Source organism: Lepisosteus oculatus, chromosome 7 (assembly GCF_040954835.1).
Source record: "Lepisosteus oculatus isolate fLepOcu1 chromosome 7, fLepOcu1.hap2, whole genome shotgun sequence".
NCBI lineage: Eukaryota > Metazoa > Chordata > Actinopteri > Semionotiformes > Lepisosteidae > Lepisosteus > Lepisosteus oculatus.
The window spans coordinates 40,895,236-40,912,954 of record NC_090702.1 but is presented as its reverse complement, the minus strand read 5'-3'; the positions used below and the strand labels follow the sequence as shown (position 1 = coordinate 40,912,954).

The 17,719-nt window shown below is 37.9% G+C and overlaps 1 long non-coding RNA gene across 1 annotated transcript in view; it reads left to right on the top strand.

Annotated features, from left to right (window-relative positions):
- The window catches only part of LOC107078008 (uncharacterized), a 36,824-nt gene that overhangs the window by 17,612 nt on the left and 1,493 nt on the right, over positions 1 to 17,719 (top strand). The window contains exon 2 of the long non-coding RNA XR_001478984.2: positions 17,062 to 17,207. This is a non-coding gene — a long non-coding RNA (uncharacterized lncRNA). The remainder of the gene's footprint in view (positions 1 to 17,061; positions 17,208 to 17,719) is intronic.

The window sequence follows — 17,719 nt, the reverse complement described above, 5'->3', positions numbered from 1 at the left end:
TTTATGTCGTCAGTTTTGCCATTTTCTTTTGTAAATATTTTTACTTGCACCAGAGCAAAGTAAACGGACACTGGTTTTGCACTCTATTTTGGTCTCTTGCATATTTGTAAGTTTTCTTAAGTTTTCTATGACCACCCCTGGACTTATTGCCAAGCGATTTAGTCACACTCAATAAAAAACTGAGGAATGGAATCTGGAGCATATTATTTTTTTAAATGAGGATAACGGTGTTTTCCAAACACAAGCATTAGTGGGGACAGTCTTCAACATCATGCGTACAGTACCTTAGTGAAAAGTCTAGATTATAACGGTGAGACACGTTGCTTCCAATTGGAACAACTGAGTATTGCTATCGTTAAAGAACTGAGCTGAAAAATAGGAAAATGCGTAGCAATAGACACTGGACCTAAAAAAACAAACTGAGATGCAATTAATCATGGTTAACTATTTGTTTATTGAGGGTGAACATACTTCAAGATGTACTGTATTTTTAAGTATTGACTTACAAGCTGATTCTCTAAGTGACTACTCTTCGCGAAACTGTACCTCAAGTTTATTTATTGATGCAAACTCCAAAGTAAGTTCACAGTAGAGATTAATCTGTTTCACAGTGTGGCTCTAAGAATAAGGCTTCCTGCAATTCACAGGCAGCCTTCAGTGGTGTGGTATTCTGTGGACTAAGCAAATTCAGTAGAAGGAGAGCATTACTGTATCCAGGAACTCCAGGGCTTCCATATCAAATTTACTTCATCATCTTTCATCAAACCACAGGGAAACTGAATCATTTAAATAAATACTCATACCCCAGCACATGTAATTTCTGGTTAAAATACAGTATGAATATGGGGTTCATTTGGCTCTGGTGCAGCAGTCAGTTTCTTGTAGTAGATGTAAAACACCATTAAATCTGATTAAAAGAAAAACTATAAAGCGCTGACTCTTGAAAAATACTGCATGAAATGAACTATGACTACATCACTATCACATCAATTTTGTGTTTGAGATGCAGATTGTTATTTGGTACAGTTAAAGATCTCTAGTATTAAATGCAAACATGTTGCATATTACAGGGTTACCGTTGGTTTTCTTTTATTTGATTGATATTTATATTCAGTATAAAGGAACTTGCAATTACATATACAATAGATTATATCCCTCCATTTATAGTCCACGTATTCTAATGAGGATCATAGTACAGTATATGTTACTCTATTGTATATGCAGAGCTTTGCCATAATATTCAGATCCTTTGCAGTTTCACCTTTTGTTGCTTTAAAACCAACAGTCATGATACTTTGAAGCTGCAATTAATATTACTACATCATACATTTATAGTACAAAAAAAGCAAAAAGAAGTAAACATAATTAAGAAAAAATAGAAAATTCATGATTGCTTAAGTGTTCAAACCATTTGATGAGGCAAACCTAAATAATTTCATGTGCACAGAATTTAATTGAAGTCTTTATTGGCAACAATAGTTAGTGGAATTTGCTTTTGCACAGCAGGAGAACACCGATGACACACAACACATACAATATTAAAAGACATCAACAAAAAGAGATGACAAGATATGCAAAACACAATCACATGCATACATAAACAATGCTGGGTGTCTCTTTGCCTAAGGATCTATGCCTGTGGCTGGAAGGTTGCCAGTTCGTATCCCGCGGCCAGCAGAGGAATCCAACTCCGTTGGGCCCCTGAGCAAGGCCCTTAACCCCAGCTGCTCCAGGAGCGCTGTATAAATAGCTGACCCTGCACTCTGACCCCAAGCTTCTCTCCCTGTCTGTGTGTCTCATGGAGAGCAAGTTGGGGTATGCGAAAAGACAAATTCCTAATACAAGAAATTGTATATGGCCATTAAAGTTATTAACCTTACATTTAACATTCAGAATTGTGAAACAGATGCTCACGGGAGGCTAAAGAACTGAAGGGGGAGAGTTTAAAGTTCATATGCCAGATGGAAGGAAGCTATGGTTGAAGCAGGCAGCTCTTGAAAGGATTGCTGTAAAGCAGTTTTCCAAAAAGGGGAGCTGAAAAACATTATGACCTGGATGAGAGAGGTCTACAATAATCTTGTATGCAGGATTGGAGGTATGGTTTGTGTAAAGGGATAAAATTGAACACACTATTATTTTTGAGACTTTGGACACAATCCTTTACAATTTTCCTTTTGTATAGCTATCCAAAATCCCATACCAAACTGTAAAGGGAGCTGTCAAAATACATTTAATTGTGGCCATATAAAATTGAAAAAGAAGTTGCTGGTTTCTTAAATTGCCTGAGAAAGTATACCCTGAGGTGTCATCTTAACTATACGATCTGTGTAAAATTCTGTGTAAAATTACTTTCATAAGCTACACAATGAGATCAGTAGCTTCTGTGTGCAATAATAGTGGTTCTCATTATTTCAGAATAAATACACCTGTCTCTGTAAGGTCCCTCAGTGAGGTAATGAATTTCAAATAGAAATTCAAACCATGAAGACCAAAAAGATTTCAAAGCACCTTGGGAATAATCTGAATATCTGTTTGAGCATGGTGAAGTAAATCATTAAGAGGTAGAATGTGTATCATACCACCCAGACACTGTCCTATAACTCAGCAGCCATGCAAGGAGGAAACTAGTAAGAGATATCACCATGAGGTCAATAGTGACTCTGTTACAGATTTCAGTAGCTGATATGGGAGAAAATGGTTCAACAATACCCAAGTCACTCCACATGGCTGGCCTGTATGGCAGAGGGGGTAAATTGGGTAAAAGGGTGAATTTAAATTCTTAAATTATGCCTTGGGGATGAATAAAGTATACTGAATTGAATAAACCCATGTCAAATCCCACATGGAGTTTCTAAAAAATACATTTAAGTAATACTGCAAATGTGGCAAAAGGTTTTGTGGTCACACAAACGCAGACTTGGTCTGCTACCAAAGTCTCCCTATCCCAGAGGTTGGCTTAAAATCATTTGTGGTCAGACAAGACAAAACTGGAACTTTTTGGTGTAAATGCAAAGCATTACATCATGATGTAAATCCACCTCAGACAACAGTCAACATCACTCAGTCAACACTGTCCTGACTGCCGAGCATTATATTACAGTTCTGCTTCTCATCAGCAGGGAGCTTCTCAAGACTGGTGGGAACATAATTGGAGTAAGGTAGTGGAATAGTTTGGGTACTAAAGCTGTCCATAAGTGAATCCTAAGCAACTTGAGAGATCTTGAGTAAATCTGCCAAGAAGAATGGGCAAGCATTGCACCAGCTAGTGTACAGAAGTGGTGAAGACTCAACAGCTGTAATTGCTGCCAAGGAACATACAGTAAGAACATAAGAAAGTATATAAATGAGAGAAGGCCATTTGGCACACCTAGCCTAGCCCATTTGGTAGTTAGTAGTTAATTAATCCAAGCATTTCACCCAGCCACTTCTTGAAAGAAACCAGGATATTGGCTTCAACAATATCACTGGGTAGCTTATACCATACTCCCAAAACCCTTTGGTTAAAGAAGTGCCTTCTGTTCTCAATTTTAACTGCACGTCCATACAGTTTCCACTTGTACGCTCTGGTTTGTGTTTCACGGTTCATTCTGAAGAAATCCACTGGGTTGACTTTGTGAAATCCTTTGAGGACTCTGAATGCTTGTCCCCTCGTAATCTCTGTTCAAGACAAAATGTTCAATTCCATCATCTGGTCAGTGTGGAATATTTCTTAAGCCCTAGAATGTATCTACTTGCTTTGCTCTGGAAAGATTCCAGAGTTGCAACGTCTGTTCTATAATGTAATGTGTTAATGTTAATGTTTCTTTATTAGCCCTATACAATTTCTTGCATTAGGAATTCATCTTTTCGCATACCCCAGCTTTTTTTTTCTGCATGGAGACACAGACACAGACAGGGAGAAAACAGGGTAACCAGATTTTGGAAAACAGGGTAACCAAAATTGTACACAAAATTCCAAATAAGGACTTACTAGTCTGTTATACAATTTTAACAACATCGCTTGATTTGAAATTTTGCTCTTTAAAGTATACATCCTTGCAGTTTGTTTGCCTTTATAATTGCATTCCCACATTGTCTAGAAGATGAACTTGAACTTAAACTTTATTGCCATAAAGGATGTAACCGGTACATGTACTGGTTCAATGGGAATCTTACTTATAGAAAGTCTCTCGATTGTTAAAACAGACAGTGCATCAAGACAATATACAAACAGTAGACAATGTACAAGTAAACAAGTAAACAGTAAACAGTAAACAGTTTGAATATAAACAATGTAGACGTGTAAACAATGACTGGAGATGTGCAATAAATAAGAAATCATAATGAGGTAGATGGTATAATAATCATAATAATTGCTTACACTTATATAGTGCTTTTCTGGACACTCCACTCAAAGCGCTTTACAGGTAATGGGGACTCCCCTCCACCACCACCAATGTGCAGGATGATGCGACGGCAGCCATAGTGCGCCAGAACGCTCACCACACATCAGCTATTAGTGGGGAGGAGAGCAGAGTAATGAAGCCAATTCATAGAGGGGGATTATTAGGAGGCCATGATTGGTAAGGGCCAATGGGAAATTTGGCCAGGATGCCAGGGTTACACCCCTGCTCTTTTCGAGAAACACCCTGGGATTTTTAATGACCACAGAGAGTCAGGACCTCGGTTTTACGTCTCATCTGAAGGATGGCGCCTGTTTACAGTATAGTGTCCCCGTCACTATACTGGGGCATTAGGACCCACATAAACCACAGGTTGAGCGTCCCCTGCTGGCCCCACTAACACCGCTTCCAGCAGCAACCTTAGTTTTTCCCAGGAGGTCTCCCATCCAGGTACTGACCAGGTTCACACCTGCTTAGCTTCAGTGGGCTGCCAGTTGTGAGTTGCAGGGTGATATGGCTGCTGGCCATGGTATAGGTGTGGTCTGAGGGGCATAGCTAAATGTGTTTGCCAATCGCACTGCTTGTGGATGGAAGCTATAGAGGAATCTAGTGGTAAGTATCCGTATGCTCTTGTATCTCTTGCCTGAGGGCAGTGGGGTGAAGAGCTCATGCCCGGGGTGGTGACTGTCCTCTGTGATGGCCAGAATTCTACCACGGCAGCGGTCCTCATAGAGCTGTTTAATCTCGGTGAGACCGCAGCCGATGATCTTCTGGGCCATCTTGACCATTCTCTGTAGTGCCTTTCTTTCTCGAGAAGAGGTGTTGCTGTACCACATGGTGATCCCGTTGATGAGGATGCTCTCGATGGTGCAGCGGTAGAAGTTCACCCTGTAATGGACTGGTGTCCTGTGCAGGGTGAACCCTGCCTTGCACCTCTTGCTTGCTGGGATAGGCTCCAGCTCCCCCGTGACCCTGAATTGGAAGACATGGTTAGAAAATGGATGGGACACCACAGAAAAGGCCTGCATAATTTTGCAAGGCACTGTACAGCTGAGGGAAGATGATGAGAGACTTTTCAAATCTACTCCTTTACATTCCTGAGTGAAAAAGAGACAAGCATTGTAATACAATACATCATTTATACAAGAGAGCTTGGTGGAGCAGTTTGGGTCAAGTACTGTACCTCTCTCAATTGTGCAGCAGCAGTTTTCCCATTTGGGATTTGAACCTTTAGTCTGAAGCCAGACCCCTACCCAATATTCACTAACTCTATTCTCAGTAATTTGCTGTGGGTGGGATTTAGTTTAGGTTAGGATGAATATTAGTATTATGGTAGAGTTTAGGGTTAAGGTTAGAGTCTGCATTAGATTAAGGGTTTCAGTCTTGATTGTTGATGTTGGGTAAAAAGTAACATTGAGTCTGGGTCATAGTCATGAGTCATAGTTTGGGTGAAGCTAAGGATGAGTTTGGGATTAAAGATGGTGTTAGGGTAGATTTCCATTGTAGTTTTTGTTTAGAATTTGGGTTTGGTGAAGAATCTACTGCTCAGTTTCATACATTACCCATAATCAAACTGTACATTCTGTAGCATATATAAACACAGTAATTGTATAAGGGTACATTCTGGTTTTGTTAGAAGTAACATGTTTTAATTGTCACAAGTACTAGGATATATGTCTGAAGATGACAATGTATTCCATCTTTAATTATCTAGGTAACTTTAGTACTATCATAAGATCGATGATGCTTTGCTATTATATAAAGTGCTCCTTTTCCATTTCATTAAAGCAAGTCAGAAATGAAAAGAAATTAAATGAATTTAAAGTGGAAGAAAGTTTAAGATTACTTATTGTTGGTATCCAAGTTGTAAACAATATTTACAGTTACAGAGACAGAACATTTTACAAGACAGATTATACATACTGTACATACATAGCTGCTCTTCATGTATTTCCCCTGATGGAGAGAAACTGTAATTCGGTAATTATTGGGTAGTAGTTTTGTAATGGACATTAAATTATTTAACAGCACAGCACCCACTTGCCTCCACAGTTGGTCTTTCTACATTTCCAGGAAACAGCTTCACAGAAGCTGGATGATTAGACATACTGTAAATGCAAAACTTATACTTAATGTCTAACAACCTGATAATGAATTTGTTCCTACATGATTGTCAATCCAAGGGCTCTATTATGGAGCAGTAAACCATTAACATGTAATTATAGTAGAAATATTTGCAATGTCTGTGTAATTACTTATTCCAATGGTAGTTACAGAGGAAAACCATGAGATCAATTGGTTTATAGATTAATTACGTGGTTGAGTACCATAGTCTAAAGATTTACCATAAAGGGCTAAACTGTAGGCTAAAATTGGTCATGAATATAACTAATTTCTAACATCTGTTTTTGTAATGTAAAATATTAAAGGATTCACACTCCACACAGTGTCTGAACATCAGCCAAGAAATCCATGCCACTTTAACAAAAAGAATGTGCATAGAAAATATGACATTCTAAATACAAAAAAACAGAATACATGGACTACAGTGGATAATAAAAATGCTGTGGTTTTTGCATTCATTTTTTGGAAACTGTTCTTTGGGAAAATAATTTGCATAACATGCTCAAACAATATTCACCCCTGAAAGGTGTGGCCCATGTCCACAGTACTCCTCAGCTGATTTAGACCTCAGCTGTTCCTCCTCTACTGCTCTGTTGTTATGTTTCTGCCTTCCAAGGCTGGATAATGTAAAAAGGATGTACAGTACTTGTCAATGGGACTGCATGGCTCCAGTCAGCACACTTACTGTAACTGACAATGGGGTGACTAGTTAGCAGTGCAATTGGCGCAAGACAACCATAGTTATTAGAAGTGTTGGGGTGAAAATACTTGAGTGCCAAAACTAGTGTCACTCAAGTATAAAACCTTATAAACAAAACCATCCGTTCTGAAAAACATGTTCCCTTGCTTGTGGGAATTGGAAGACATGCTTCCTGTATTCATGTATTTCCCCTGATGGAGAGAAATTGTAATTTGGTAATAACTGGGCAATACAGTAGTTTTGTAATAGAGATGTAATAGACAGCTCCCACGTGCCTCCAGAGTTGGTGATTTTTCATGTTTTGCAATGTTATGAGTATACTTTTGTCCATTAAAATCAAGAGTTCTGGAGGGCCAGTGTTTCTACACATTTTCAGTCAGACTGGGCCTTAATTACCTTAATCAGGTTTGTATTGGCTTAACTGAGCCTACTTAACAAATCCTTCCAGCTTTTCAGGTGCTGGTGTTTTAAAGAGACATTGAAAACCTGCTGACACTTCCATTACCAGAACTGGGGACCTCCACCGTAATTAAGAAAAATCTGTATCATTCATCTAGATATGGGATTGTCCCTTGGTTTTAAGTGATAACCCAAACCAATGGACTGAGATTCAATGGATACAACATCGATTGGTCTTGAATTGTTATTGAGTTTTTAGTCATTATTTCTAGAGTAAAACCAACTGGTTTAAAGAGGTCTCTGTCCACTAACACTTGCCAGAGACCACACTTCTGACCAGTTTGAATTTTCAAAATGTCTATTCTCTTCTATTTCTATTCTATGCCCTCAAATCCTCACTGTTACAAAGAGACGACATAGACCACACAGTGAAATACTCAAAAATAAAAGTGCTTTATTTACCCTTTTCATTTAAAAATTTATTTTAGTATCTTGGGTGTATTTACCCACTACAGTTACTATATATATATACACTGTACAGTATATCATTTTAAGTATAAAAGTGTTTACAGCTCTGTTTTGAAAAACAAGAAAAACAAACCATTTTGTTACCACAAAAAAAGACACTGTGGCGTATTGGCTGTGCTTCGAGGAGCCAGAGTGATTCACTCAGCAGCCCTGTGGTCAGTCAGTCCAGCACATCCAGCACCCTGTCACGTGTAAATGACCTTCACACTGGCTCAGCAGGCTCTAGATGAAGTCTTTGCTCCGCTGTAGGGGATCTCTTTGGTTGATGCGGTTCAACCACTTACTGTATTCCAGCTAGGCTTCTCGGATAATTCTTTGCTTTTTGTGGAGCTACCTTAGACCTTTCTGCAGTTTTAATGAAATCGTGCTCCCCTAAACATTAACAGTACATCTACTACATATGGTATTACATTGTGGGTCACAGTTGACCTTTAGGCTATACTATTTTTCCACCGTAAATAAGGTATAAATAGAACCTGCAAGCTACATACACATAATTGCTGTACACCAGAATGACTGAATGTACCACATTTAAAGCCAACTAATTGTATCTCTTTACACATATGCCACACAGCATACTGCATCATTCCATCATAAGGCTGAAATAGTTTTTCTTCAAACAGTTAGTGAAATCCAGAGGCCCGAGCTATTACTTTTAAAAAAACAAAGGAAAATCCTATATCTAGAGTAAATTACAGTCCAGGTTTCATTTTTTTTATTTCTACATATTTAACAATTTTGTAATGCCAAATAAAGGATACTTACTGATACTTTAAAAGATTTTCACACCTTTGATACAATGTAACTGAAGGTTGGCTTTGTAAAATAAATTGCATGTGTACATTCACACCCCAACAATCAGTATACAAGCATCAAAATGTAAAAACTGGGGAAGGCTCTGAAAACCTTTTTCAAGGTACCATATGTATCTTTTTTTTAAAACAAAGCTTGCAAAGTCTTACAAACAGGAAACAGGAGGAGGTATACAATAAATGTTTAACAAAGTGATAACATTTTCAAAGCAATCAAAGAAGACGCACTACCAGTGTCTTATTATTAAAAATAAGCCTCAGGAAAGTGTTTAAGTTAAAGCTTCAGAGATGGATAGCTAAGAATTATCTTCTGACAAGTCTTTTTTTAAAAAACACAATGAGTTTGCCAGGTCTCATCCTTAGGCATACTTCATCTGCTACTATCAATCATTTTGAAATCAGAACCACTCAGCACATACAGTAAATAGCATATGAATTGTGGAACTTCCAAACTCAAGTTGTTGCTTTAAAGCCACCCTCTCTCCTCTGACCACCTCAGAACACAAAGTAACAGAAAGAAAGCACACTTTGTTTCAGTCTGGACATTCAGCTGGGAAACTCCAGGCCAGATTTTCTGCATGTCTCAGTTTTGGCTGTGTGCCTTTTCACAGTGAGAAGCCTTCCAAGAAAGCATTTTACAGTCTTGGCATTGCTGTTCCTGGAAATGTTCAATAGGTAATCTTGAAAAAATTCCTAAGATGTCTGTTTGCATGGTCCAAGCCCTGTAAGCGGACACTTTCTCTCATTACCTTTATTATAGCTGTAGCAGAGGGAGACTAGTACAGTAACTGTGCTCAAGTACAGCTAAAACCAAGACACTTTCCCATGGAAATCTGTTAAAACTTCAGGATTGAATTTGGCCTCATTTTTGACCAAACCTGAAACCCAAATAAAATCTATCTGTATAATCCACTGAGTTCTAATTCTAGTATTATAATAATAAATCTAATTCTCCTCTGTGGATTCATATACGGATACATTACCACTTTGTCTGTCAAATAACTGTTGATGCATAATAGAAACAGTTTGTTTACTCAAAATAAGAAATAACATTCTTCAGGGATTCAATCAGGGATTGAAAAAGAGGAAATGTTACCTGAGATCACAAAGCCCAATACAAATGCATATAGCATGACCTGGCAGGAAAAAATGGTATGGTTGTCAGTTACAGTTGCTAGTAAAATAAGGTAGCATATACGGTTCATACAGTATTACAATGGTAAAACTTCCTAAAATACGCTGCAGTCTCAACAACTGCATATGTATTTCCATATGTACAGTATGTATATACTGTACAGTACATATGTATTGGTCAGTGATACCTCATTTAAGTTTACAAAAAAATCCTTTACCAACAGCACATTGAATTAACAATTGCACCTATTCCAAGTACAGATTAATTTTCAAATTGTCATTTTATAATTCATTGAAATAGAGATTCACGTTTACACTAGAAATAAGGAAATAAGACTTCATCTTCTCTCTTATTTTAAATACATTTTGGGATTACAAATGAGATTTGCCATGGCCAGAGTCTCTTGTGAAAATTACAATAATTGGCATCATTTGAGAGACAATGACCATATGAAAACATTATTCAACAACTATTTCATAATGACTGGAAAGCACTATGTCAAGATCATGATAGTTCTGCACGTGATATTCAAGCTATTCACACGTCATCCATTTTTTCCATGTTGTTGATGAGTAAAAAATAAAGACTTTAAGTCTTTATAAAATCTCCATGGCAACTCACTTCACACACCATGATAATGCAGAAAAGACACATTTGCCACAATACACGAGATGTGAGTTTCATGTGCAATGGTGTAAATAATTGAATGGAATAATGCTTCCCCATTTGCCACAAGATAGTAACATAATTGACCATTTGAACTAAAACTTGTTTTTTCATCTATATACAGAAAATCAATTTGACCTGAAAGTTAATTATATGAAATACTATCTAACAGAAAAGAGTCATTGATTTATGTCTCCTCACTTTCCAGGGGTACTACAGTCAGGTGTTTCATGAGTGCAGTGGTGAGATTGGTGTGTTATTTCTTTTCAAATATAACTTTACATAAAAAAGGAAAAGCAAGCTTGATTATCTTGAGGAGATGACTTCTTCACCAGCACCCTTAGTAAGTTAATTCTCTATTGATAATGTTCCTGTAGTTCATCACTGGGAGACATGTTGTAAAAATAAGCAATGGCAACATTTCCATGATACAAATACTGTAACATGCATTGCTAATAGTTTTTAGCTAGTTTCAGACACTGATTAACACATAACAATGTAAATAAAACATGTCAGTTAATGTTAGAATCAGTTTCATGCTTTGATGCATGTATTAAGAAATACTAACCAGACTGAAGTCAGCTGCTTCATAAGAAGCTTGGTGAGCACACAGAGACTTTAATATGGATTATTTCAGGAAGACCAATAAAACAAGGAAGAGACACGCAGCTTAAGCAAAAGCACACAACCACATAAACAACTGGTCACCACTTGGAGATAAATTGGAGGTAGACCCCCTTATTACTGGCAACACAGCAAGAGCAACTAAAAGAATAACAGGAAATAAACTTTTCCAAGTCATGGCAAGCCAAACAAAAACATGGATGTGCCCATTACCACAGGAAAAAAAAACAACAAATGCTGAAAGACTAAAAATAAGCTGAAGAGAAAACCTAACGGGGTTGACTGGCAGTTTTGGAAAACCAAGGTCGGTCTGGATTTGTCTTGTCAATGACCCAATGCCAATGAGAAAATGTTCTCTGCCCACACCTCATTTACAATAAAACAAGACTACTGTAAATATTCTTCAGCAAGACAACAAGAGCATAATGTTCATGGCTTTTCTTGAAGACCACTGCCATGACATCTTGTGGCTTGCATTTTACTTCAGTGCATTGTCATGACTGTATAATTGATAACAGTATCACATCCTACGCATTCAATCCACCTTGTTAACTCTTGTATAAATAATCTAGAGCTTGTTTTTCCTATGCTTTCTTGAACAGCTGTAACCGAGTATAAATATTTAGCAGCAAAATAATGGGCACGCTGCGTGACCTCAACCAAAAAAACAGTAAAGTTCCTCCTCCTCATTAAAATTAGCAGAAAAAATAAAATTCTTGGTAATCTGTTTCTGACCATTTTACCCAAACCTAGTGTCAACAGCCATTAGAAGAAGAAAACAGTCTCAGACAGGGTAAAATACTTTGTGCTTTTTATTTGTGAAAACATTGAAAAAAATATGTAGGCTTGCACTGTTACTATTACTATACTATTAACAGTATACTACTAATTCTAATACTATTAATACTTAACAATAACTTTTAACATTTAACTTCCAAATGAAGCCTCTTCAAATGTTTTACACTTTCTAAAACTGAGAACCAATCACATGGCTATTATCATTCACAGGAAAAAAGACTTCAAAATAGTGCATTAATACTGCATGATGGCAGGCAGTTATTAAATATTATTCAGCCATGCAGAAAAATTTGCAAGTCAGTTGTGGGAACATGTTTTTAGCATAGCATTTCTGTGTGAATATTTCTGGTTTATTTAATAACATTTCCCTTGGTTATTAACAGCTGCCTCAATTTCTAATTTTAAAAAAAACTTGCAGTTACATCCTTGTCTTAAAATAAGTGAATTTGGCCTCAGAATGTTAAGAAAATTAAATTACCACTGCTTTTAAACAAAACAGGCAAAAGAAAATGATATGTTTGCTCTTAATTCTTCAGGTCTTTCAAAATATTATGAAAAAACATTACATTTGACAGAGCAGAATGGACATGGTTTTTAAAACATTGAAGTGCCAGTCTTTTATGTTGATGTGAAAATTAAATAGCCACTTTTTAATAGCAAAATTTCTCTACTACTTATTCACACAAGGCATCAGAAAGATGGGGTTTATTTACCTTAGACAGATCAGCCTAAATGGTTGTTTAATGGATAGGAAGTCTTTGATGATAAAAATGTCCCAATAAGATGCATTTGGATATTTGAAAAGGGCAGGAACAAGGCTAAAGCAATACCCTTCATCACTGGCGAGCTGCTGAACATCTCCACAGTTACCAGAAAGGCTTACTTTGAAGTTTGGATAAGATGCATTTTTCCGTTTGATGTTTTTGCTAGGTGGATGATTCTCTTTTTATCAGCTCTTCTTAGCTTGATATTTGCATGTCTGGGCCAACAAAACTTGCAAGAATAGCACATGAAAGCATTTCTCTAGGCAAATCGACAGCATTCTTGAGAAAACAGCTGGAAGAGGGAGCTGACACTTTTATGCCTCTGAATGCAGGGTGTTTAACTGGAGTGCAACTGTATCAAACCAGACTAAAACCACAAAAGAGAATAACTGAGGATTCAGTTACACTGTGAAATGTACCCCTGGCTTTTTAAGTGCCTTAGGCTGAAAGCCCCTTTAATAAGAAGGATGGTCATATACTGTAAAGTATAATACAAATAGTTAACAGAAACAAAGGCCTCTATCGTCATCATGCCTTCTCCTGTTGAAGAAGAAGAAGCCTGTTCCGATACAATTAGGTGTCTCTTCAGGGCCTATGGTGCAGTGTGGGGGAAAACGTACTTCCATTGCAGTTCTGGTCTAGAAACACTGTGTTCCAGACCTCAGACTGTGTCTGACAGCTGACAACTTACTGGCATAGAAAGGAATGTTCACACAAAACAGCAAATCCTTAAAGAGAGAAATGGATGACACCAAGGGATTTTATTGTGTTTATTTTATAGGATGCAGAACTTGACTGGCTTAAACATGCAGGTGTCAGGGCACCTGGAGAAAAAAATGTTGAACTAATAATGAATTCCACTTATGCCCCAGTTGTCAGTATAAAAGCAAGAAATAATAAATGATTATAATAAATTCCTTACACTTGTATAGTGCTTTTCTGGAAACTCCACCAGTTGTCAGAGGGGAGGGGAACAGAGTGATGAAGCCATTTTATATTAAATTCTTTATCTGAGCTGCTTTTATGCCCTGGTAGATCCGGGGTGATAAGGATTGCAGTTCCAACTGACCTGCTACCAGAGACACTGAAGACCCCTACTAGGTGCTAATAGTCACACTGAGGGGAATTAATTAACTATTAGAGAATGGATGAAAGGTTAGCAAACCACAGCCTCGCACAGGTGAAATTGGGTTTCCTTTGAATAAGAATGCGTGTGCCTAGTTTTTAAGTGGTGTTGGGTGTTTGAAGAGCAAATCTTGTGCATTTGTGTGCGTTTGTTCCAAAATGGGTTTAAATGTGCTCAGGCTGCACATGCAACCTGAAGAAAGAACTCTGTTCCAAAGACATGGAATCTCATTTTGCTTCTTCTTAAAAAATAAAAAGATCCATTAGAATGTTCAGCAGTGGCACTGTCACCATTAAACTCATACATAAAACTTTTGGAAGCTCTGAATTCAACATGACTGGACATTTGTTTTTGATTGACAAATAGCTTCTTTTCCACAATCTTGACCAAGCTTGTCATCAATTAACCTCTTAATCACCAATCCCCGTGCTGTTATACAAAGCATCAGTTTTGGCTACTCATTTATCAATAGGAGTTGTGGCATACAATTACAAGACAGCACACGCTGAGAGCAGGTCTGCATTACCCCTTAGTTTGCACTTGATGGAGGCAGAAGGCAGGGATGTAGAAGCACTTTTACTATTAAAACTTTCACTTAAAATACTGACTATATGTCAGCGTCATATCATTTCTGTCTCAGTTCCCCACATTTCTGATTTGCACATTTTTGTAGGCTTTGTGGATATGGAAAATAACTGGACAAAATCAGTCATTTATGCCTTTGACATCCATTAGCAAAACCACTTGCCTTTCCCCCTACATTCAGATTCACTCCTCAGGTTTTTACTTATTTGACCTTTAAAATTTCTTTTACAAGTCACATTATATAGTAGAACCTCTATTATTTATTCTCGTTCATTTCATTTTTCTCCATGCTCCCACTTTCCTCCCACTGCAAGAAGCAGAACTAATTCACTCTGGTTTCATTTGGAGAGGTTTGCTATCAAGGACTTGCTACCCATTCACTTCCTTTCCACTCGCTTTTAACTGGGATACAAAAATTAATAAGTAGGATATTATCCCTGACTGGGAGGCAGTCTGTCATAAATGGGAAGAAACACTATACTGGCAGTTAGATGAAAAATGGTTCCTGCATGTTACACTCTGCACTTGTCTTCATGAAGTATCAGCTGTCAGGTGTTTGCACAGGTCTTGACTTTTTATCTAAACTGTTTTCATATTCTTTCACAGTGTTCTCTAATTCTTGATTTTGGTATGGCATCCAAATAGCTCTGATGCACTCAGTGTGATAAGCACACACCTACAGTACATACACTTTGAAATGTATGTGACTGATGTTCTCTTAGATATAACTGGATTTCCTAGGAACACTGCACTTATACAGTATGATTAACATATCAGTCAGGTTTGCAGAGCTATTTGGATGCCATACCAAAATCAAGAATTAGAGAACACTGTGAAAGAATATGAAAACAGTTTAGATAAAAAGTCAAGACCTGTGCAAACACCTGACAGCTGATACTTCATGAAGACAAGTGCAGAGTCTAACATGCAGGTAGCAGAAACAAACATCAGAAGGGAAGCACTGAGCTTGAAAAAGCTACAGCTGAACAAGACAGGTGTTTATGTTGACACATCCTCTTCCTCCTCTAGTGTGTGGAAGCAATAAAAAGGAAAGCGGAATATTAGGATATACAGAATAGGCAAATACAAAAATAAATTACCTGTTACCTCCGCTGTGTTCTTATGTGATTGTCAGTCTTTAAATATCCTGCAACAATGACTTTCGGGTTACTGGAGGAGTCAACTCTTTTTAGTCTTGAACAGAGAAGACTGTGAGGAGACCCAATACAATGTCAACCCAGCCGAAATTTTCAGAATGAACCTGAAGACACAGGTGCAAGCTATATGTATGAGCATTACAAACTGGGAACATGTGGCTCTTTGTTATTCAAAGGGGTGTGGGAATATGGAACAAGCTAGCCAGCCATGTCGTTGAAGCCGAGACCCTGGCTTCTTTCAAGGAATAGCTGGGTGAAATTCTTGAATCAATTAGCTGCCAAACAGGCTAGATGGGCTGAGAGGCCTCATCTTGTTTGTAACCCCTCATGTTCTTGTGTGCCCCCAAATACATTTTGCAGGTCTGGGTGAAGTCTGAAATACCAATTCAAATTTATTGCAATTGTTCTTAATAGAGTAAAGTTCAGCCAAACTGCAAAAACTATTTTGTCCAGGACAGATACATACTGTTGCTTAAAGAATTTGAGTATTAAGCCCCTTTCTTCATTTTCTTTTGTGTAAAATCCGTTTTTTGTGCTGTTGTATTGTTGCCATTTGTTTGTTTCTAAACTTTTTTTTTTAACATAAAAGAACCACTCTGTTAATCCAAGACAGCTGTTCCAAATCCAGGAGTCACATGAGATGCCACATTAAGCCTACAGAACCTAGTAAAGTTATGGAGATAACCAGAAAGACCCTTGGTAACTTCAGTCGCTGGAACCCCAAAACATAGAGCCACAGGGTGCTTCCTGGTGGAGTGACTGAGGACACATCACAGTGCCAGTCCACCACATGCAATTTAGCACTCTGGGATCCACCTGCTGAGTTAGCCTTCAGCACTGGTTTACATTTTGCTCAGGCATTACAAAAGACAACCAAGAGGAAAAGTTACTGTACCCTTTTCAGAGAATTCTCCACTTCATCCTTCAAACTGAGACCCAAGGGTCCTAAATAACTCTGAATCTTTAAAGTGATGCAATTAGGTAAGTGTCACAAAGCCCTTCGAGACTGAAGGCTAAAGTTCTTTTTGTTTTAGATCTGCAGTCTGAATATATTCCCCAGCAACCAATGGTATCCAAATAACTGTCTAGGTCTGGGAAGGCCTCCAAGTGCTTGACAACTGATGAGAAAGGACCCACAGGCTGAAACAGACTGCAGTATTGTCATTGTGGTTCATCAGAAGCAGCATTTAAGTTAAATTATGCATATTGTAAAACCCATTTCCTACTAACTTAATAACAATAATTCCTTTCTTTTCTATAGAGCTTTTAATCTCAGAGGATCCCTAAGCACGGCACATACAAAGGGGGACCCACTTCAACCACCACTGAAGCGCAGCACCTAATGATGTGACACATGACAGCAATTGTGCACCAGAAGCCCCGCTGCACAAAGGATAAAGTAGAGGAGTAAGAATCCGCTGCACTAATCGAATTAAGGGGTAAATGTAGGCATCCCAGACTGAGGAACTAATCCAGAACAGCTTCTCTTACAAACAGTGCCTTAAGATCTTTAGTGACTGAGTAGTTAGTACCTTAGTTTAATGTCTCATCCAAAGGATGACACCCCCTCAGCACAAAGTCCCCAGTCACCAAACTGAGGCATTCGTTTGGAAATCTGGGACCACACAGAATAGTGGCCCCAACTTGTCTACCTATATACCATTTATAGCAGCAACTTGATTTTCCTTGGAGGTCTCCCATCTTAGTACTGACAAGGCCCGGCCTTGGTTAGCATCGGAGGTCAGGTTACAAATTGCTACTGTTATCGTCAACTTAAATAATAATTAGAAGGAAACAAAATTGCTAAAATGTCAGAAGAAACCAAAAACTTGATAATATGCCAAATAAGCTCACCCTTTACATAATAAATCCAAAAATCTTTCATGCAAATACTACAATAGTCCCATTACCAATACTCA